The sequence below is a fragment of the Pleurodeles waltl genome, chromosome 6 (assembly GCF_031143425.1).
Source record: "Pleurodeles waltl isolate 20211129_DDA chromosome 6, aPleWal1.hap1.20221129, whole genome shotgun sequence".
NCBI classification, from domain to species: Eukaryota; Metazoa; Chordata; class Amphibia; order Caudata; family Salamandridae; genus Pleurodeles; species Pleurodeles waltl.
In genome coordinates this window covers 122,454,586-122,478,100 of record NC_090445.1, presented here as the reverse complement: position 1 = coordinate 122,478,100, position 23,515 = coordinate 122,454,586, and the positions used below count along the sequence as shown (strand labels likewise).

Below are 23,515 nucleotides of genomic sequence, written 5' to 3'. Positions count from 1 at the left end.
GCAACTGCTCTGTGGTTGCAAATAACTAGTTGGGAACAAATAAAGTAGATCAATGCCTCAAAAGATGGATTCAATGCCATAAAGGAAGAGCTGTGTGTCATGAGAATGATGATCACGCAGCACCATTATGTATTTGACCTTATGACTGCCATGAAAGGAGCAGCATGTGCCAAGATAGGGTCTGCTTTTTGTACATAAGGCCCTGAAAATGATGCAGACAACAGAACACTGTCAGAGGCCAATACAAACTCTGCACAGTTTACAAAAGAAAATGATGGATGAAGGAGGTGCCCCAGATGAATGGTCTATGGGTTGGTTTGATTGGCTAACAACATGTGGTTTTGATGTAATATCAAACGCTGACAACACCCAGTTAGTTATCTGGTTGGGTCAGGACATTGAGGGGGTAAAACATTAACATTAATTTACAGATTGTATGAGAAGGATTATTGTTTAGATGATGAATAATTGTCTGCAACTAAACAGTGACAAAACCGAGATACTGCTCTGTCCAGCAGAACGGTGGCCCTCAGAACTCAGTGCAGCCCTGTTGCCTAGGTAGACAGTAAAACATGTTGGTATCAGGCTTGATCAGGCTCTGTCTGTAAAAGATCACGTTACGTATGGCTTGGGTCCCTGTTTTGCTTCTATGAGTGTACTGAGGAAAGTGTTCCCTTGGGTTCTATCTTACACCAGGAAGACTCTCATCCAAGCCCTCATCATGAGTCGTTTGGACTATGGTAATGGCATTCTAGGAGTGGCCAACAACTCACTGCTGTCCAAGCTGCAGGTGGTGCAGAACACCGCTGAGCGCTTGGTATGCAACCTTCCTTCAGACTCTCCTTCCAATCCCACGTTGAAAGCTTTATATTGGCTGCCAGTCAGGAAGCATTCTGTCTTCAAGTTATGCTGTCTCACTCACAACTCTTTGATGGGTAAAGGGCCATCCACTTACAGAGTAAACTGAGCTACTACCGTTCTGCTAGGAATCTTAGAACTAAGGGCAAAGCTTTGCTTAATGTTCCCTGCATCCATACCTCCATTTTCGGTGACAGATCCTTTTCCTACCTGGAACAAGCTTCTGTAGTACATGCGCTTTTGTTCTGATTTTGCCAAGTTAAAAAAAACTCTTGATGACGTGGCTGTTTTAAGTAGTTGGCTTGCTCTGTGTAAGTGAAGTGCTGAGATACACCTTCGGTCATTGCGCTATATCAAGTAACAATAACATAGCATTAAATGTATGCACATACTATAGAGTCATCTAATTCATCCTAATGTTCTTAGTTCTCTAGTTTTCATAGTATTTTAAATCGTAATACATCAAAATAAAACATTGACTCACATGATATCTAATGGCACAAAACATGAGTATCTTCAACATAATCGATTAGTTGGATGCTTTATTATTGCCATGGATACCTACAATTTCAAGAAAGGACTGCCTAATTTTATTATTGTTTTAGTATGTGTCTTTCCATATCCTCTGAAACCCCGATTTTGAGACATTTTGATTTAATGAGGACAGGCACTGTGTTAGCAAGAAACTGAGCGTTACAGAGGGTTCTTTGGGTAGATACAATGAGTAATTTTATGAAAAAGAGAGCGACAAAAGCATACGGCATGAGTATGATTTTTAAAAAACACTACACCAAAGGAGTTAAAAGAACTATTTACACAATTAGAGAGACTGTTAGTAAAAGAATCTAATAAATGATGAGAAGTGATGACATTGAAACAATATTCTGATGTTAAAATGATGCTTAGAGGCTTGTGTATTATTATCTTTCCAGCAGGTGAAGTTTTAAATGAATTTCAGGCTTAGACATGGGGATCCAAATTAGATAAAACATCTAGGGATCTTATGGAAATGCTGCTTAAACAAGGAGAAACAAAAAATGACAGGTTAAAGATTGAATTGTAAAATGTAATCTGCTTGAAGCTACTGAACAAGATAATTCTATATTGGATGTGGTTTTAAGGAAACATCTTGAAGAAACACTGAGGAAGAAATCCAAATGTATGCAAGCTGGACAAAATTAAAAATCAGGAATGATACGTACACATGTGCAAAATAATATGATGAATGTATCCTAAAAACAGGATTTAAAAAGAAAGGTGCAATAGACACATTAGGTGTCAGCACTGTAAAAACAGATACCTCTGGCAGTGCATCTGAACGAAACAATGCTCCCAGTGAAGAGAGAACAGATAATTAACTCATCCTCTTTTTCAGATGCTCTAAGAATGATGAGATTTGTAGAAAGGAAAGGAATGGTATGGAACAATAAGTAACACAGAAATCAGCAAGGCAAAGTAGAGGTGGAAGGAAAAGTGCACAGAAGAGAAGAAGATCTCTCAGGAGAAGTGAGAACACACGTTCAGTTAAGATATGAACAATTGAAGTAGAGAATTTAGTATTCAATTTAACAAGTAGGAGCTTAACAGAGACAGGACTACTTAATTTGAATAAAGCTTTCTTCCTTCCTTCCAGTAAATGCCTTTATATATTAGATACGAAGGTAGATCTATATAGGCTTGTGAGGAAACTGAAATGTAAAATATTTTTCAACTACACCAAGGAAACCACAACCTATTAGAATAACATATAATATTATGGATGTGACTATTCAAGATTTAGAGGAGATTCATCTACTTTGTCGTTTAGAACATGTAGATTTAAGTTCAATTGCTGAATAAATGAACATTTAAAGTGCCAATATTACCAAATCATAATGTAATTGATGTTTTTTATTCCATGGTAATTAATGATTTCGATAATCTCCATATATGTAAAAACTCAGTAAATCTGAATAATAAACACATAATTACACTTAAAGAATTGAAGTATTGTCTCTCTATCATTATCAGAACAACTGGCAAGGGTAGCAAAGTTGTAGTATAGGATTTTGTGAGGTATTATCAGGAGGCATTACTTCAACTTACTATAGAAACTGATTGTGTATGCACACCCATAAATACATTAGAAAAACCTAAGGTTGAGCTGTCTAATTTGCTAGAAAATGGGCAACAATGGATATACTGCATTTTGAAGAATATACATATCTGGATATGAGAATAATAATCCCAGTGATCGACTTCTTACCAAAGATACAAGGAGCATAAGACTCCCCCCTGGAGACCCATTATCTCTGGTAAAGCCCTCTTACCTGAAATGATGTCTGACTATATAGACCAATACCTGAGACCTGGAGTTTTGAAATTGCCATCCGATATTAAAGATACTAGAGAATGGATTGATAGCATTGGAGAAAGAGTTGTGTTAGGTACAATGGATGTTAAGATTCTATACACAATCATTGATCATGACAAATGTATCCACACAACTCTGATGTGAGATATAGTTTTGAAAGTTAAACTTCAAATAAAAACTTAACAAAATGGGAAAATTTGAGTAATTACTGAATTCAGTCTTGAAAACAAATCTTTTTTCAGAGTTTGCAAAATCATTTAAATGAATTTAAATGGATATGGATATTAGCAAATGCACTGGTCATCCTCAAATAACTTTCAGAAGAGCTAAAACTTTACAGAGACTCTTAAATACAGTGACACTATCAGAATTGAGAATGAACCTTTGTACAAAACTTGGTTTGCTACTGATCTCAAATGTTCACAAAGATATTGTGATGGGTGCCTCTGCTGTAAATATATACTGAACAGCTTGAAACCATTTTTTATGATAGGATGCAACATAAACATTAGACACATACTCATTAATTGCAGATCTGAATTTTGCATCTACATCATTAAATGTGTCTGTTTGAAGTTCTTCATAGGATCCTCCATTAGTATGTTGAAGACCAGAAGGCAGGAGCACACGTGAGCAATCAAGAACAAGGAGGGCAAATACCCACCTGTACTACATTTTAACTCAATGCATACTGCAGCCCAACTTAAAGAAATCAACATGTAGGGTGTTGAACATATGGCCCAAGTACAGAGAAAGAGTGACAGAGGGAAAAGAGAGGCATGGTGGATTGATAAATTAGAAACAGTCAAATATGGACTGAATACTGAACATGAGTACTGGTATTTAGCTGAGATGTATTATGTTCTTGCACAGAACAGGGACATTAGCCTTTACCATCCTTATTGCTACAGTTTTAACTAATATATAGTAATCTCCAGGTCAGCGTTTGGGTGACAGGAACTGTTGCAGAGTGGTTTTGACTAATGGTGTTTGAGCACCCTTGATTGATAATTTGTTTGTCTCATCACATCAACTGCATGTAACAGTAGTGGCTCTTCATGCTGCCCTCTAGTACTGTCTGGCACCCCTCGTCCTTGTTAATCTGTGTTTCATCTTCTTCCAGTTTAACAGGAGACCTAGAGTGATAATTTGTTCTTGAATTCTTACCATCCGGAATGTGCTTCAACTCAAAATGTATTGCAACAGTTTAGAACTTATTCTGGATATTTATTGTGTTTGTTCCTTCATACTCTGACTGCATAAAATATACATCAGCTGTTTGGGTCTGTCAATAACATGAATTTCCTTCTCCGAATGAAGCTCTTAAATTTATCAAGGGTCAAAGAACATTCCTTTTTGATTACACAGTATTATCTCTCTGCTGGACGCATGCTTCTAAATACAAACCTGTGGTGCTGTCTTCACCATTAACGTTTTGGGCTAAAACACCACCCAGACCATACCCACTGGCATCCACTGTGATAGTACACATACCATTAGAGTTAAAAGACTTTAGCACGTTCCATGATTCTATCTCATCTTGCAGCAAAGTGAACTTTCTTTTACACGCCTCATCCCTGAGAAAAACGTTTTTTCTCATCCGTTCCTTCAGATGTTCAACTTTAGTCCCTATTCACACTAATGCTAGTTTCCTGCAATTAGCACAATATCTGTTTCAACACTTTATCATGTTCATCTTTACTTATTCCCACAACTGGTGTATTGTCTTGCCATGCAACAACATTTGGTATGCCCTCCAAGACTTTAAACGTGAGCCTCTGAAATACAGGTGCATCAGATGCCACACCGAATGGCATACAGCAGAACTGAAATGTACCAACTGGGAATAAAATGCAGTCAAAAACTTAGAACTGGGATCAAATTACACTTGATGGTAAGGGAATGCACGGTATATTTAGCTAAAGCACTTAGACTCCTCCAGACATCATTAAAAAGCTATAAGTTCACATCAGAAATACATTTCTTTGTTCAAATTGCTCAAGTCTACACAGATTCTCAAGGTACTGTTTTTCTGGCATGCTATAACTAAGGGTGAAAGCCACATCCACGTAGCCAGCTGTCGCAGTACTGAAGGAAGACATTGATCCACAAAAGTCATAGGCGTATCCTTCAATCATCACAGCCCTGGATAAGCTCAGCAACTAATCGTGACCCAGAACTAACCCTTCAATTAAAAATACAGATTCCCCAGTAGGAATGTTGCTAGGCCATAATGGAAGGGAACATGCCCATGAAAGACAACAAATGGACAACGGCGAAACCTCAGCCCTCATCCTCCTCGACCTATCAGCCGCTTTCGACACAGTCTGCCACCGCACCCTGCTAACCCGTCTCCACGTAGCCGGCATCCAAGACAAAGCCCTCAACTGGATCTCATCCTTCCTCTCCGACAGAACCCAGAGAGTCCGACTCTCACCCTTCCGCTCCAAAGCCACCAACCTCATCTGCGGCGTCCCCCAAGGCTCCTCTCTTAGCCCAACGTTGTTCAACGTCTACATGGCCCCCCTCGCACAACTGGCCCGTCACCACAACCTCAGCATCATCTCCTACGCCGACGACACCCAGCTCGTCCTCTCCCTGACCAAAGATCCGCTCACCGCCAAAACCAACCTCCACGAGGGACTAAAATCCATCGCCGAGTGGATGAGCAACAGCCGCCTGAAGCTCAACTCCGACAAGACGGAAGTCCTCATCCTCGGACGCACCCCCTCGGCCTGGAACGACTCCTGGTGGCCCACCGCCCTCGGACCCCCACCCACCCCAGCCAGCCACGCACGAAACCTCGGCTTCGTCCTCGACTCTGCTCTCACCATGTCCAAACAGATCAACGCTGTCTCCTCTTCTTGTTTCAACACCCTCCGCATGCTCCGCAGGATCTTCAAGTGGATTCCAACAGGAACCAGGAAGACGGTGACTCAAGCCCTCGTCAGTAGCAGACTTGACTACGGCAACGCACTCTACACAGGCATCCCAACGAAAGACATCAAACGACTCCAACACATCCAGAACGCATCCGCCCGCCTGATCCTCGACATACCCCGCCGATGTCACATCTCCTCCCACCTGAAGGACCTCCACTGGCTCCCGGTGGATAAAAGGATCACCTTCAAACTCCTCACCCACGCACACAAGGCACTACACAACACCGGACCCACCTACCTGAACACCAGACTCAACTTCTAGGTCCCCACACGTCAACTCCGCTCTGCCAACCTCGCCCTCACCATCGTCCCCCTAATCCAGCGCAAGACCTCTGGCGGCAGATCCTTCTCCTTCCTCGCCGCCAAGACCTGGAACTCTCTCCCCACCTCACTACGCCAGACCCAGGACCTCCTCACCTTCAGGAGACTCCTCAAGACATGGCTCTTCGAACGCTAGCAGCACCCTCCCCCCCCCCCCCCAGCGCCTCGAAACCCTGTCGGGTACATAGCGCGCTTTATAAATTCACTGATTGATTGATTGATTGATGAAAGCAAAATAGAGCCAAGGGAAAATATGACAATGGGTCTGGCTCCAAGCAGGAATATCCAAAAGATTAGCAAAATGAGGTGTGAGCCCTCTCCACCTGGTTGTCCTCAGCCTTACTCAAAGAGTAATCAGAGACAAACAAAAGAGCAAACTCTCACCAGAAACTTCCTCACCTTGTAAAACACAGACTGCACTCCTAACACTCACATCTACCAATGGGAAGTGCTCAAGAAGAACTGTTAAGCAGTCCTCTGCTAACAATGACATCTTGGAATGTCTTAAGGTAGCACTGTCCCCCTAGTCATCACTTTAGTGTCTGGATCGACCCTTCAGGCACAGGAATGCAGGCAATGCACTTCCACTGTCTGGGGCAAGCTATCCTTATCTGTGCCTGTTCTTCGCTCTGCCCTCCAGTGCCAAAAATGTACCAAGCCAACAATACCAGGTCTTCAGACTGCCCATCATATCAGCTTTTCGCGTTGCCCACTGGTGTCAAATTCTCACACCGAAGTCCCAGCTTTACACAATGCTGTCATTGTCACCTTAAGTGTACCAAAGTTTGACGTACTGTACAGCAGGGTAAGCTTCTCATACGATTAGCTAATCCCACTGCTTTTTGCCGCCACACTATCTACCCACATGGTGAGCTTGTCACACTGCCTTGTAGAGGAATATACTCAAACTGCTCAATAGTGCTAGCTTCCCACACTTCCATCAAGTGCCTGTGGCTCACACTGCCCATCAGTGCTAGCGTCCCACCATTCTATCCAGTGCCATCTTTTCACATTTTCTACCCATATGGGGAGCTCCTCACATTGCATTCTAGAGCCATATTCTCAAACTGCTCACTAGTGCTAGCTTTGCATGCCTTCAGCCAGTGCCAGGTCTCACACTGTATACTGGCACTAGGCTGCCACCCTTCCATTGAGTGCTAGCTTCGCACACTGCCATTCTGTACTAGCTACCCACACTTCCATTCAGTGACCAAGGCTCACACTGCCACAGGTCCTAGCTTCCCATGCTTCCATGTAGTGACAGCTTTTCACACTACCTACCCACATGGTGAAGTAATCCCACTGCCTTTTACAGCCATATACTCAAACTGCCCAAGAGAGCTAGCTTCTCACACTTCCATCTGGTGCCAGCTTTTCACAGTACCCACCAGTGCTAGCTTCCCACATGTCCATCCAGTGCCAGCTTACCATACTGCCATCCAGTGCTAGCTTCCCACACTTCCATCCAGTGCCAGAAGCTCACACTCCCACAGGTGCGTGCTTCCCATGCTTCCATGTAGTGCCAGCTTTCCACACTACTTACCCCCATGGTGAGCTAATCTCACTGCCTTTTAGAGACAAATACTCAAACTGATCACTACCCATCAGTGCTAGATTCTCATACTTCCATGCAGTGCCAGCCTCTCACACTCCCATAGATGCTAGCTTCCCACATGTCCATCCAGTGCCCACCGGTGCTAGCTTCCCACACTTCCATCCAGCCACAGCCTCTCACACTGCCATAGTTGCTACCTTCCCACACTTCCATCCAGTGCCAGCCTCTCACAGTGCCCACCGGTGCTAGCTCCCCACACTTCCATCCAGTGCCAGAAGCTCCCACTCCCACATGTGTGTGCTTCCCATGCTTTCATGTAGTGCCAGCTTTCCACACTACTTACCCACATGGTAATGTCACTGCCTTTTAGAGCCAAATACTCAAACTGCTCACTACCCATCAGTGCTAGATGCTCATATTTCCATCCAGTGCCAGCCTCTCATACTCCCATAGATGCTAGCTTCCCACATGTTCATCCAGTGCCCACCGGTGCTAGCTTCCCACACTTCCACCCAGTTCAAGCCTCTCACACTGCCATGCGTGCTAGTTTCCCACACTTCCATCCAGTGCCAGTCTCTCACACTGCCATAGATGCTACCTTCCCACGCTTCCATCCAGTGCCAGCCTCTCGCAGTGCCCATCGGTGCTAGCTCCCCACACTTCCATCCAGTGCCAGTCTCTCACAGTGCCCATCGGTGCTAGCTCCCCACACTTCCATCCAGTGCCAGTCTCTAACACTGCCATAGATGCTACCTTCCCACGCTTCCATCCAGTGCCAGCCTCTCGCAGTGCCCATCGGTGCTAGCTCCCCACACTTCCATCCAGTGCCAGTCTCTCACAGTGCCCATCGGTGCTAGCTCCCCACACTTCCATCCAGTGCCAGTCTCTCACAGTGCCCATCGGTGCTAGCTCCCCACACTTCCATCCAGTGCCAGCCTCTCACACTGCACACTGCTATGAGCTCCTCAGACTGCCCATTACTGCACTAGACTCAGGCCAACAACCGCTTTTAGATCTTGGAGAGACAGCGCGAGATCCATTACACTAGGTGATAGTAACCTGTGTTACTGACAGCGCGTAGGGGCGATTGTGCACTGTATGAAACGTGAGTCAGGCGCTTCTTTTATGTGCAACCTCGTATGCATTACAAGGTGTAGCAGTCAATAGTCATTACTACTAATTGAAAAGGGCGCTTTAAAAATGCTTACAAATAAATGGATAATGAGCCACTGAGAGCACACGATGCTGAGGCGTACTTTGTTATGGTTTGTATTGTCACACTTGTCCTATAACACTCGCATCTAAAGCACCCCTCCTTCCAGACACCTCCCTGTAAATCCTAGGGCGGCTACTGCAGGAAGAGGGTCCTAATCCCGGCCCCCGGACCCTTTCTTCTTTAAGCGCCGTGTGTGTGGTGTCTGCCCCCACCTCTGCAGCTTCAGATTTCACGGGACGGGCCTGGGTGTCAGCTGGTACCTGCTTCGCCACCTCTGGAAGGGTTAACTGGAGGTGGGAGGGGCCAGGTTTGGGAAAAAGGGAGCGTAGCCAGCTGTGAGTCACTCACTCACCTTTCTTCCTTGACTGCCGCTCACCTCCGCCGGAGATCAGTTGCCTCAGATCACACACGAAGTCTGCGGTGTGCTATTTGGATTATCCCTATCAGACCGACAGGATCTGACGAACCTTTGCACTTGCACAAGTGTTGGTTCTGGCGACGGACCCGATGCCATCACGTGAAAGGCGGTGACCTCAGCATCTTAGGTATTCCTATTTGTAAATGCGTTCTTTCTTTAAGTTTTACTTACAAAGACTCCTTGTGGGAAGAGAGCGCGTTTGACTATAATCGAGATGGTGTAAAATACCGTCGTTCTGGAAGTATCGTCGAACAATATCTGTTTAGACGAGCCTCTTCGACTGCAGGACTCGGGTACCGGACGCCAGTTTAATTTTTCTTTTTTTGGCAACAAGCGCTTTGCCATAATTGTCGTCAAATAATCACAACAGGGTCCTCTCGGGTTTGTATAGCGCCGGGAGTACGTGCTTACGGAATGCGGCGCTTTGACGTACTGTAGACCTCAGAAGCTCACATGGTTTCACTATAAATGATACCTACTGTGAGAATGGGAGTCGGTGACATGAAACATTCTCAAGGTGGCAGGGTGCCTATTATATGCTTTCTGGGGTACCCTAGGGGGACTGTGGCGTATTAGGAATACCATCATGTCTCTTTTCTGGGATCTCCAGATACAGTGCCGCAGGCGGCTGCATGGTGTGTGGGTGATCGCAAAGAACGACTCTTTTGATAGTTGTCGGCTGCAGCGGCGGCGTACGTTCCATTGGTGCAGCAGGAGCAGTAGCACCGGGATCCTGAGGGCACCCACTGAACTCTGATTATTGTTGTATCTTATGATTCAAACAGCAGCCAGAGGGACATTTCCTCTGTGCTATTGGGACCACGACCCACCGGCTAGCTACCGGGCCGCAGGTGGGGTCTGTTGTGTGCAGCGGGCCCCAGGAGATGTCTCTGTTCTGGGGTGCGATCTCCCGAGGGCCTGCAGTGCAGTTGACTGTGGTGTGTAGATAATTCGGGGATAACGGCTCGTTGGCTGCGGTGAAATGTAGTAATAAAGGCCGGCGGCGGCTGTGTAGTGTGGTGTCTAGAGGGAATGTTCTGAGGAACAGTGGCTTTGTGGAGCAGGTGGTTGTGTGGTGTGCATGTGAGGGCGTCTCTTTTCTGGGATGAAATCTCGGTTGTAGAGCTTCAGGGCCACCCTTGGTAGTAAGAGGATCGCAGGGTGGTATGAAGATGGTTGCAGGGCGGCCTGTGGTAGGAAAACGATAGCAGGGTGGGCTGTGGTCGGAAGACGATAGCAGGGTGGCCTGTGGTATGAATACGGTGGGTTGTGATAGGAAGACGGTAGCGGGGGAGTGGTGCTGTGGTATGAAGACAGTTGCAGGGCGGCCTGTGGTATGAAGACGATAGCAGGGTGGGCTGTGGTATGAAGGCGGAAGCAGGGTGGCCTGTGTTATGAAGACAGTGGCCAGTGGTATGAAGACGGTAGCAGGGTGGCCTTTGGTATGAAGACGGTAGCAGGGTGGCCTGTGGTATTAAGACAGTAGCGGGGTGGCCTGTGGTATGAAGACGGTGGGCTGTGTAGGAAGACGATAGCAGGGTGGTCTGTGGTATGAAGACGGTGGTCTGTGATAGAAAGACGATAGCAGGGGGTGGGGGCTGTGGTATGAAGACGGTTGCAGGGTGGCCTGTGGTATGAAGATGATAGCAAAGTGGGCTGTGGTAGGAAGGCGGTACCAGGGTGGCCTGTGGTATGAAGACGGTGGCCAGTGGTATGAAGACGGTACCAGGGTGGCCTGTGATATGAAGACGATAGCAGGGTGGTCTGTGGTATGAAGACGGTGGTCTGTGATAGAAAGACGATAGCAGGGGGTGGGGGCTGTGGTATGAAGACGGTTGCAGGGTGGCCTGTGGTATGAAGATGATAGCAAAGTGGTCTGCGGTATGAAGGCGGTACCAGGGTGGTCTGTGGTATGAAGACGGTGGCCAGTGGTATGAAGACGGTAGCAGGGTGGCCTGTGGTATGAAGACGGTGGGCTGTGTAGGAAGACGATAGCTGGGGGGCAGGAGGGGGGGCTGTGGTATGAAGACGGTAGAAGGGTGGCCTGTGGTATGAAGACGGTGGTCTGTGATAGGAAGACGATAGCGGGTGGCTGTGGTATGAAGACGGTGGCCTGTGGTGTGAAGACCATAGCAGAGTGGCGTGTATGGGACTGATTGCATGGGGTGTCTCTTTTCTGGGGTGAAATACCCCTGTGTACACTGCGGGGCGCAGGGGTGAGGATGGACGACGTGATGCGTGAATAGGAGAAGGGGGTTCGTGGTGTGTAGATGAATGAACTGGCGGTGTATTGAGGAGATGGATGAGCAGCTGGTGGTGTGCATGGATGAATGGATAGGTTGAGTAGAGTGTATGCGCAGCTTCATGAAAGGGGGTGTGGTGTGTAGATTCATGAATGGTTTGCGTGGCGTGGAGGGAGCGCAGAACCAGATATGAGTGAAGTAAGCGCGTGTAGATGGGCTGGGGCGTAGTTTGGAGAGTAAGACAGTGCGAGCATCAGATTGCAAGTGGTACTAAGTGAGAGAAAACAACCAACATTTTGAAGACTCAAACCGAGAGGGAGAGGGTGTGTGTGCCTCTTTGGCTGCACGTCTGTAAAATTTCCTGTTAAAGTCCGACCAACATCTCACCATATCCCACTGAAAGCACCAATAACCAACTATTGACCAGAAAATACATTTATTAGAGGGGTGTAAGACCAAAACACCCCGCTGAAGCTACACCCCAATACGTGTGTGTGAGTGTATGTGAGTGAACGTACTGGGTGGTCCATGAATGAAAGTGGCATTTGTGATGCCCCTAGGAGCTACCTTACAGAAGAAACGAGTGCTTGTGACAGCAGAATACGTGTGATTTTCTGGAATTTTGTTGGAGGCCACACGTGTTTACTTTGTGTGTCAGCATTCAGGCAGCTGTTTAAAGGTGTACCCACCAGGTGCTTCCAAACACTGGGCACGCTGCCCCCGCGAGAGAGTTCCCTGAACAGAACGAGGTACACGCACGGGATGCGCCCACTCAGGCCGGTGGGGTGCAATCCTGGGACACTGTTCAGAGTAAGAGCGAATAATCCCATGAGATAAGAGCAGACTCTTCTATCTCAAAACTCAACGAGCGCATCTTCTTGGAATAACCTATAAATATGTTTCTGTTCCCCACTGACTTCCTGCCGTTCTCCTTCACCCGTGGAGTGCCGAACTCCACCAGCACCAAGACCTGTGCTCTTTCTCACACATGTACCGTTTGCTGAGAGCCCCTCGCCACCCCGTAGGGGTTGTAACAAAGGTGGGAAGTGCCTCCTGCTGGGCCTCAGATTTGTGGACATCATTGCACCAAACGTGCAGGTTTACCAAAAGAGCCATCACACACCCGGCGTTGACCCCTTTCTACACTCCTAGCCCGCCAAAAGCCTCCAGGCTGCTGCAGAGGGGCTCCAAGAGGGGCACGTGCCGGAACAGGCATTTTAGAACGTTGCGTTGCTTGATGACGTCCGCTGGGGCTTTGAGGCCCACTGACCCCTTCACTGGACTGCTGCTCCTTAAAGGCGGGGGTAGCAGCCGCCAGCTCGGTTTTTAGTAAATCCTGTCATAAGGTTTTCTGCCGCACAAAGAGCCCTCGCCACCTCTAAATGTCCCCATTGCTTCGAATCTGTTTACAGATTTCCCGGAGCAGAGGAAAGAGAGCTTCAGGGGAGCGCTGTCATACCGCGCTCCCCTCAGAGCAGCCAGGAGATTGCACCACAAATCACTGCTCAGCAGACAGACAGAGATACGACATTTGAAACCGTTCAACCGATTAATTGAGCCTAACGACTTTTTGCAGACACTACAGCTTCCAAATCAATTATTTGAAACCTAATTAAAATACCAGCCCATGTTCAATCAGGATTGTATTCATTGTATGCGCACAACAGCCATACTTTTGGCAGGCGAGATTAAAGCTTTATGAATGATGAAGGGGCTGTAAGTACCAAAAAAGTCTTGTAAATAGGCGCTCACTAGCCTAATTAGACCTGAACCCCTTTTTAGTTGAGAAAATACCATTACAATTCCCCTGTACAGTACTCCAGATTTAATATTGTTAAATATATAAGGAGTTTATACCGAGGCACCATATTTGATTTAGCTTCTTTTCATTATCAATTTCCTCTTCCCTTTGCGAGTGAATTTAAAATTAGGAGTCCCAAATCCGGGGCAAGAAATGTGCATGTTTTTGTGGTAACGATCACCATGCCAGTCTTTCAGAGGACATGCCACCACAGAGGCTGATGCCAAACATCTCTTCTATCCACTGCCTTTCCAGGGCTGTGTGAATATGTGATGGAGGATGATCCAAGATGGCTGCTTTTCAGAACATTTTCAGCAGTTTTCTGCTACCTACCTTTTACTCTCATTGAAGGCATCATCAACTGGGTTGCATTGCTCAGCGCTGGCGTAACAAAACTCGCTTGTTGCATATCAAGGGTATAGGTGTTGTGAGGAAATTGAGGGAGGGGAATCATTCATGTCAAAGATGTTTGCCCAACCTCTGACGTGTGTGTGTGTGTGTATGTATATATATATATATGTAAGTATGTATGTATATGTGCATGGGTGAGGCGCAAGACATCCTCTAGCCAGTTTGTTTCACGCTATTAGCTTCTGTTTCCACATGAGGCGGACTCTCCTTATCTGCCTGGAGTACTTGGTAAGCATCCATCTTCTGTTCAGTGCCTCCAAAGATGACAGCAGAAGATGGATGCCAGACAGGAAGTTGGCAGAGCCTATACTGAGCGTGCTCTAGGGAAATGCTCATTCTAGCACCTCGAGCCCATTCTATGGTTAAGGGCAGCAGATTGGTTGAGAGGGGTGTGGGATTTCACCACTGTATAGAGCTCCCTAAAAGGGCAGAATTTGAATACCTTTGAGTAACAGGTTGATTATAATGAACGGCTACTGCACCGTGTTCTCAGACCTTTAAAAAAACATGGGATTAATGTATTTTATGTATGAAGTTTAACTATTTGATTTTGAGCAGAGACAAAAATTATCTTATTTGGATTACAGAATAATAACGAGAAAATTTGACAAAAATTAATTGATTGGCGACTTTTCATTTATTCAATTAAGATGGAACCTGGTAGATAAAACCCGTTTTAATTTTATATTAACCTGCTTGTGAATGTGATCAGTTCTTTTCTGTTTTATTTCTTTTGATCTGTGAGTTTCTTGAAATTGGGATGCTCATTCCATCCCACAAACATTGTCCCACCTGTCATCTATTGCGACTCCGTTAGTGTATGGTTTTTGTATCTCACCTGGAGATTTTCTCACTAACCAGCTCTTGGCTCCACCCACCTTGTCATTGCCCCCAGAGCGGGGCATGGGCAGGGATCTACTTGTGGGCGTGTTTCTTCCAGGCTGGGAGGGCTCTGAGGGATATTGCCCTGGTGCTGTGCCCAGAGCTCGTCCTGTAGTGTGCCAACCCTGAAGGAGGAAGACAGAGACAGCAATGCTGCGTTGTCTCAGCGCTTTGGGCCACCTGCAATAATTAACTTTGAAAGTCAATGATCCAGCTGAGTCCAAGAGAACTTTCCTAAAATAGCAAGAGGTATTTTGCATTTACCTTCTATACATTTCTTGTATTTTCTGTTGTGTCCAAGATGTGAGCTCATTTAGAAATGTACTTAACTCATCAGTACTCTTTATTTTGATATAAGTATTGATTTTTAATTCTTAATATTTTTTTGACAAGAAACCGGGTTGTGGCTTGATCACTGGACTAATTGTTTGTTTCTGACCCCGGGAAGTGAAGTTGCTCCTCCAACAAGTTTGATGGCTAGGCTTGAGGAGGCGGACCTCAGCAAGGTGGGTCATCTCCACGGGGAGGACCCTACGGATGCTTGCAACTAATCCAATGTGGTGTTTAAAATAAGATAGATATTTACAAATGACTTGTGCTCAATGAGCCTCATGTATCTCTCTAAAATCACTGACCAGACTTTCCAACAATCTGGAGATATTTCTGTAAGCACCGATTCCATGCCAAAACTGGAGAATATCGACTGAGCCTGATTATCAGTTGCGCTCACAGGGATTCCTCCTTTACAGGTTTCACTACATTGGAAAACATTAATAACTACTTTTTTGCTCACACTTTACCTGTCTTGAAATCACTGGTGTAACATTTTAGAGTTGCCCAATTGTTGGTAAGATTAGTGCATCTCCATTTAGACAGGAAAGAGTTATTAGCTGCAAATTTGACTCAGAGAACAATCATCAATGTGACCTTAAATATTGTAATTGGAAATGTATTTATATAGCACTTACGACCCCTGACGAGGCACTAAAGAACTTTTTTTTAAATATAGTGGCCCATTGCACTCTATACATATGCAAATGAAAAGTGTGCCTAACCATAGCCACAGTTTTCTAACTTCAAGGTACCAGTGTTAACTTTTCTAGAGATAGATTGTTCTTACTATGGTATTACACAGAATAATGTACACCCATTTAAGCACATTTGAATGACTGTATATGTATCCTCAATGTTCTTTGTTATTAAACATTCTACCCATCGGATAGTGTTATCTTTTGGATAGAACTTTTCACACACCTGGAATGTCTAATTCTATATTTGGCAGTAAATTATTCTGTATATTCTGTCTTGCACGCGTCTTCTGGCATTCAGTAGCAGAGAACACAGCAAACTCTTCAAGAGGCAAAAAGCAGATTGTGCTCTGGGAACTTCCATAAAATAACCACAAACGTCCTACCTTCTGTGTTCAGGGTATCACAGATCTGGGTATTCACTGTAGTTTTCTGCTTTTACGTTGCCACTTCATCTCTTATCATTTGATCCCTATTTTACTCAATTTCCTTGGGGGTGCCTTTCCTTCTGGCTGGCTCTCTGTTGTACAGTACTGCGTTTCCTCGTGCTCTCTTCAATGAACCCGTCCAAAACTCAGCCCGCCCAACCTATTCAGCACAGGTTGTCCCAGACATAAAAAAATAATTTCCAGAATATTTCACCCAATTGATTAAAATACTTGTTCCTAGTTTTAGTTAATAAGGAAAGTTATTCTGGGAATGAAAAAGTGCCACAGCCTTAGGTGTTTTGTTATAATTAAGGCTTACAGTTTTCCGTTTTTATTGATTTAAAAACTATTAAAAAACTATTTATTGTCTGTATTTATATTTAAAAGCAGAAAAATACAGAAAATTGTGCTTCTTGTGAGTGACACTCCTTGTCCTCCATGAATTCCTGACCAACTGCTAAGCAGATACACCATGGGAATTTAAAAACAGGAGGAGATTCCCTTAAATACAGTTGTAGGCAAAAAATATATTTGTATATAATGCTAATAGTTACCTATCAGTATAGTGTTTTGTTATATTTGGCTGCTTAATTTGGTAAAACGCGGCAGGCATTGAAGTATGAATGTAAGTTCATCAGTTAAATAAATGTGGAAATATAGCATTTTATCACTCTATTTATTCTGGATAAATACCAATTCAACACCCAGCAAAATAAATTAGGCAGAAATACAGACGTAAATGTTAAGAAAATAAATACCATAAAACCGGGGTCCCTTTTGATAATCCGTGCGCCTAGAATAATAGGATTCTGAGCTACAACTTTTTTCATATAAATATGGATTTGCTGCATTTCCCACACAATCCCTGATCTGCTACCTAATCTGCAGAATTTAACAAAAAATATTGCTTCTAGCTCAAATGGATTAAAAGTTACTCAAAATGCTGCGACGTGTTCACGCGCAGTGGAAGGAACTTCACAAAGGTTAATGTACTGTGAGGAATAATTTGGCATTTTGTGTAACCGCATTACGAATTGCGAACAATAATTTGTGAACATCTTATTGTTGGTATATTTGTAAAAGTTTTATTTTAAAACTATGAAAACGATTTTCTAAATCCACGCTTTACCCTCCTCCAACCTGCTTCATCTTCTTTCCCCCTAATCCCCCCGGCTCCCCCCCGTGGTACCGTCCTTGATCCGCCCCTTTATTTATCTCCGGGCTTTTTATTTTATTTTGTCGAACCTGCAGCTTTCAGCGCATTAATCTCTCAAAAATCCTTCCCTTCACCACCTTTTCTGATACCGGCCTTCTTATCTAAACTCTCCTCCGTCTAGACTGGATGTCCCATCCCTTCTTGTCGTAGCTCTGTCTCCCCTTGTGGTGTCTGTTCTCCAGTGCTCAATTTGGAAATAAAAAAGGTGCCGGTGCCCAAAGCTCTCCTCTGAAACACGCGGCTGCAGCACTTAAATGTGCGAGCGTGGAATACTGAGGCAGCATAATCCTGAAATTATCTCGGGTCACTTTAATCCATTTTACAGCCACTCCCTGCAGCTCACCATTGCAGCTTTCTTCTTTCTCCCTTTGTGACGCTTTTTCGTTTTTCTCTTCCTACGTCTTTCCCATGTGTGTATTTTGCTCGCAGTAAATGCTTGAGGCAGAAAAATAAGTGCCGGCCCTCAAAAATGCGTGCCAGTGCCCCCTCCCGCCACCGGAAACCACGGGCTCAAATCAAGCTCCGCAGTTCTCCCACGTCTCTTCGGAGCGCCCTTCTCATGTTTATTTATTCACTATAATTACACTGTAGCAGAGGATGAGTCTGGTCAGTGATAGAATCGGAAAAAATACTTTGGGAACCAATAAATTGAGGGTCAAGGTGTGGAAGTGTAAAGGGTTTGGAGTCACGAGGGCGGAGTCTGACAATAAACATACATTTTGACATACTCTGTCATAGATCAATTTGCAACAAGCACAAACGTGACAGTAAATCTGATCTGGCTTGCTTAACTGGTCACAAGGAAGCAGAATTTTAGTTCCTTGTGTGTGACAGCAGGTTTAAAGGGATACTAACAATGGTATGATAACCCTGGCGGGTCATACACTTGTAGTTTGTCTAGTCACATGTTTCACTCATAAAGTATCAAAGAGGGTTAATGTGCCTGCTGAGATCACTTTGTGTAACATGCAGAGCTCAGATTTTTATTTTATGCATATAGTTACAAGGCTTTGTTCTTTTGACACTAAGATCCCTATGTTACTTGCTTTTAATAAGTTGAGATTCTAATATAGCACAGTGATTGATGAACAGGCATCAAGGAGCTACTTGTAAACTGTAAGACATGGGTTTAGAACTTTTTTTCCTCAATCTGTTGGTATTCTAAGGTTACCAAAAAGGGTTAAGTAATAAAGTCCTATTATAAAAATAACCCCCGACTACAGGGTTTGTTTTAAATCCTGACTGTTTTTCTCCATAACTTATAATGCCTCCTAGTAAGTTCGATGTGGGACTCCTACACTTTGGAACTCGTTTGTTGTATGTAACAAATCTTGTCCATTGATTTACAAACTCGTATGATTTGTGTGGTTTCGTTATAACGTGTGTGTGATGCAAAGAACTCTAGCACCCTACATTTGGATGAGCACCAGTAATACCCGTGTAACCACCACCACCCATCAGCTGCACCCCTAGCAGCTACACTGAGCTGTGGCATGACAGTCATGCTAAACTGCCTTCCTGCACACAACACTGAGGCCTGGTAATTCTGAACTGAACAAACTTTGCAAAGACAAATCGTCATGACTTTTGTGTAATGAAACGAAATTCTTATGCTTCAGTCAGAGCTATGAAGCCACCTCTGGAAGTGCTTGTTCTGTATTTAGAGATAGTAACTAGTAAGTGAGTGAAACTAACTTTCATTATAATAATGAAGATATTGAACAAATAAAAAAACTGATGACGAGGAGCTACATAGCTTTACTTAAGCAGAGAGCAGGCATTGTGCAGGCAGCAGCAGTACAAGCTTCCCTCAAACACGTGGACATCATTCGTGCAAGCTTCACACACACGGAACAGGTGCAGCACAGGCAGCAGTGCTGCAGACTTGACTAACACACACAAAATCAGCACAACACAGGCAGCTTTAGCACAAGCTTCACTGAAAGAACAGGCCCGGCAAAGCAGCAGACGTACAAGCTTCACACACACAGAATAGATGCAGCACTGAACAAAGTGCAAGATGCTTTTACACACACTTGCACCACATGCAGCAACAGTGCAACCCTCATTCACACATACATTCAGCAGGCACAACAGTAGTGGGAGCTTTCTTCACCGGTACAGAACAGGTACCGCACTGGCAGCATCAGTGTAGATAGAGTTCCCTGAAAGTGTTAAGTGCTGGCACACCACAAGCCGGGGCTACATGGAGGTAGATGGCGTCCACCCCCTATTTTCGCAGGGTGGACGCCATCTACTCCGCCAGCAGTTGGGCCCCGCTAGAATAGCTGAATCCGTCCCAGTGTAACTTTCAGGCACCAAGGCTCTTGTTTTATCAACGTGCTGGTGGCGAGGGGGCTTTATTATTTTAAATTCCAGTTGGGCTAAAAAAAAAGGGCCAAAGTTAAGGGTTCATCAGGCCTCCTTCTGTTTGAGTATCCTGTCTGGGAGCAATCAGGGGCCTCACACCTAAATGCAATGGAAGGGCACACAGCTTATCACTTAACGGGTACTTAAGAGAGGCATGCTTTTAACGTTGTTCAGTCCCTGTATATAAGAGATATGCATGCTCTGTACGATTGCCAGATGTGCAGCTCTGTCCCAGTGTTTACGCAACAATTTAAATACCACTATTTTGTTTTATTTCTTTTATAGCGCTACCCATCCCAGTGCAGGGTGTCATAGCGCTAAACATCACACGTAAACATTATACATTGAGAATAAATCATGTTTGTAAATCAATGTACAGGATGTGGTACATAAGACCGTGAGGTCCTTCATAGCTCATTGTGCTATTTTAGAAGGATTACATGTTATGAACTGCAAGTACAAAATTATCTTTGTGTTAAAAGCAATAACCGATTTACCTAGCTTTGTTAAATTACCATTTATTTATTTATTTAATTGTTATTAGCCTATCCGGCCTTAACAATAATCACACAATAGATATCAATCCCTCGAACTCAATAAAAATCACATTAAATAAAACATCTCAATAAAAGGAACTATGCTTGAATTTTTGATTTAACATGTGCCAAAATGTATCCAATTTACCATGCATTATCGTAAAACCTGATTTGACCATAATTTACATAAAAACTTAACTTATTCTAGAAAAACATTATGAGTCTAATATTTAAAATGTCTTATTATGGGACGAGTCATTTGGGGCCTTGCATTGCCTTCCAGCCATTTAATAAAAGCCCGAGGCCTAACCCAGTTTACACTACCCTGCACCGATTTCCCAAGCTAAATAGGTACGGGATAACATAGGCTATTGTGCCTGTGCCAACTGTAGGTGCATTGATAGACGTAATTTCCATGCTTCCAAGATATAGGTTGAGACCTTTGTCACAATGTATTTCTCATCTGAACGCATACATAGCGCTTCCGCCTCCTTGCACTTCCTAACTCCGGAAGTTCTGAAAAGTGGACGAAGGTACAATTTACGGAGTCTGAGCGTAAAGTGGCATAGTAAAAGGAAGTGGGAAAGTGTTTCCGGACCACCATGAAGGCATGGACAACATTCTAAACTACTCGGAGGAGCGGATTGCCATCTATTGACCACCGCTGTCACTGGTAGTGTGCCCATACGGAATTTAAAGTAGAGAGCCCTTTTTTCCTCCGGATAAATACTGTCTATGAATAATGCTGGTTTAAGCTCTTGGTTAAACAAAATATACCGCTTGAATAAAGGGCTAAATGACTCGCACATAATCTCTGTCTTTCGCTCCCAATATGCCTTTTTTATGACAGCTAGACTAGGCCTTCCGATTTTTTCTGGATGGAGCCAAAAGTCATCCTGGCCGATAGCAGCCAGGATAGTTGAGATATGTTTGAACCAGGGCAGTTTCCGATGGTTTTGCAGCTTCATGATATCCTTAAGTACGTCTCTGAATGGTTTAAGAGCCTCTTTTGTCCAAATACGGATCCAGTATCTTACTGGAGCCAGAGCGATGTAGTCCTCAACCTTTCTCATCTGTAGATCAATTCTTATTGCGTTCATTGGTGTAGCATTACCTAGACAAAGTAATTGGCGTAAAAATGTGTTCTCGGTTACTTGTATTGATGGAATCTTTCTGAATCCCCAGATGTCTGCGCTGTAAAGTGCTGCGGCTCTTGCTTTTGTTTTGTATGCAAGCAGTGCGGAGCTCACGGAGTGATTGCCTGTAGCCTTTGCAAATCTGAGTACTGCTTTGTTAAATAAAACTCTGTCAGCTGCATGTTACGTGATGCTGTCTATGCTCCATGCTACTTTAATTAAAAACTGAGGCTAGCCAAAACACAAATATCTTCAGCAAATGCGATAAAATCCAGAGTTATCTTACCATTACTATTATTGTTCCATGAGATTTACTGGGAACTCAAAGATCTTTCAAGCAGGTGCCTTCATTCCATAAGATAATTTAAGAGGCGGACTTCGCAACTAATTAAGCAGAACAGATTTACTGCCACATTTCTTGTTTCTGCCAATTTCTTTGTGGCAGAGTTATTAAAAAATAAATGTATAAATCGAGGCCCGGATTTTGTGCTGGGGTTGCATCCCACTTGACCACAATAGCAAAATCTAATGTGTTAAATCTTATGCTCTCAAATATATGCACGATAGCACTGCTAAACATATGTCTGATGTTGCTTCTTGTGATGTCACTTCCGGTGAGGTCACACATTGAGATGTCACTTCCTGTGATGTTAATTCCTGTGTTGCCACATTCACTGTCACGTGCCATGATGTCACATGCATACTCCCTAACTTGGTTAGTGCCTGTTACTTATTTTTTGGTCCTTTTGTCCTGAGTACGGTCAAACAAGCAACAGGAACGCATCCTATATACACAGAACTGGTACATGTTGCGCATCAGTCACACACGGAGAATTTGCATAGGAAACAGCACTGCAGGCTTCAGTAACACAGAGAACAGGCACAGCCCGGGCAGCAGCAGTACAGGCTTTACTTTCACAAACGTTATAGGCACATCGCAGGCAAAGGAGTGCAGGCTTCATGGCGTCGCAGTGAGTGGGCACAGAACAGAGACAGGCGGCAGCTGTGCAGGTTTCAGTAGCACACTGGAAATAGGTGCAGCACACACCACAGCACTGCAGCCGTCAGCCAGACACGCAATGAGCACAGCACAGGTATATGCAGTGTAGCCTGCACTAACACGGAGAACTGCAGAGACAGCATCAGTACAGGCTTCATGGTGTACGGCTCGGTAATCACTAGGCAGGACCCATGTGTGCTCACCGAAAACTAGGCATTGAACCGCCCAGAATAAACTCAGCGCCTACAGGCGCGGGCACCATTTTAGGTAGCTGGCGACCCACAGGCACTGAGCCCTCTGGTTCAGGTGCGCTTAATCCTGTGATGCTGATGAAAGGCTGGCTCAGTGGCACTGACAATCACGGGGTCTTCCCAGCAGGGACCCTGGAGGAGTGCTCCGTACGTGTCACGAGCCCCACCAGTGGGCGGTACGAGGGCAGCAGTGTTGATAGACCACAGCGTGCGCTGGAGCACATGGGCACTGCGCACGCGCATTGTAAGGCAGTGAGAGATGCTTCCGTAAGACCCTGGCACGTTCGAAAGAGTGAGTGCCCTGACCACCTCTTAACTCCCAAGTAGGCCACATTTAGGAACAAGCACTTCTTGTCCAGCACGACAAAGGACTGGTTGCTTAACAAAATCGGCATGCTGTACTTAAAGTGAAGGCCAAATACTGAGATATAGAAGTGGCACTCTTTTGCAGGAAGGCTGAATGTGGCAATGTAAGGATACAGTGATGTGCATAGAATTCCATGAACCCTCTGCTAGAAACATCGCTATAGGACGGTGCCCTCGAATGGCA

At 44.6% G+C, this 23,515-nt stretch overlaps 1 protein-coding gene across 2 annotated transcripts in view; it reads left to right on the top strand.

The window, feature by feature from the left end:
* Positions 1-9,596: 9,596 nt before the first annotated feature.
* SP6 (Sp6 transcription factor) overlaps positions 9,597-23,515 on the top strand; it is a 70,654-nt gene continuing 56,735 nt past the window's right edge. Inside the window, exon 1 of one of the 2 annotated variants that reach the window (XM_069237514.1) lies at positions 9,597-9,790. The gene's annotated coding sequence lies outside the window, so the exon portion shown is untranslated. Of the gene's footprint in view, positions 9,791-15,120; positions 15,250-23,515 lie in introns of those variants that run through there. The other variant, XM_069237515.1, reaches the window with a different exon arrangement.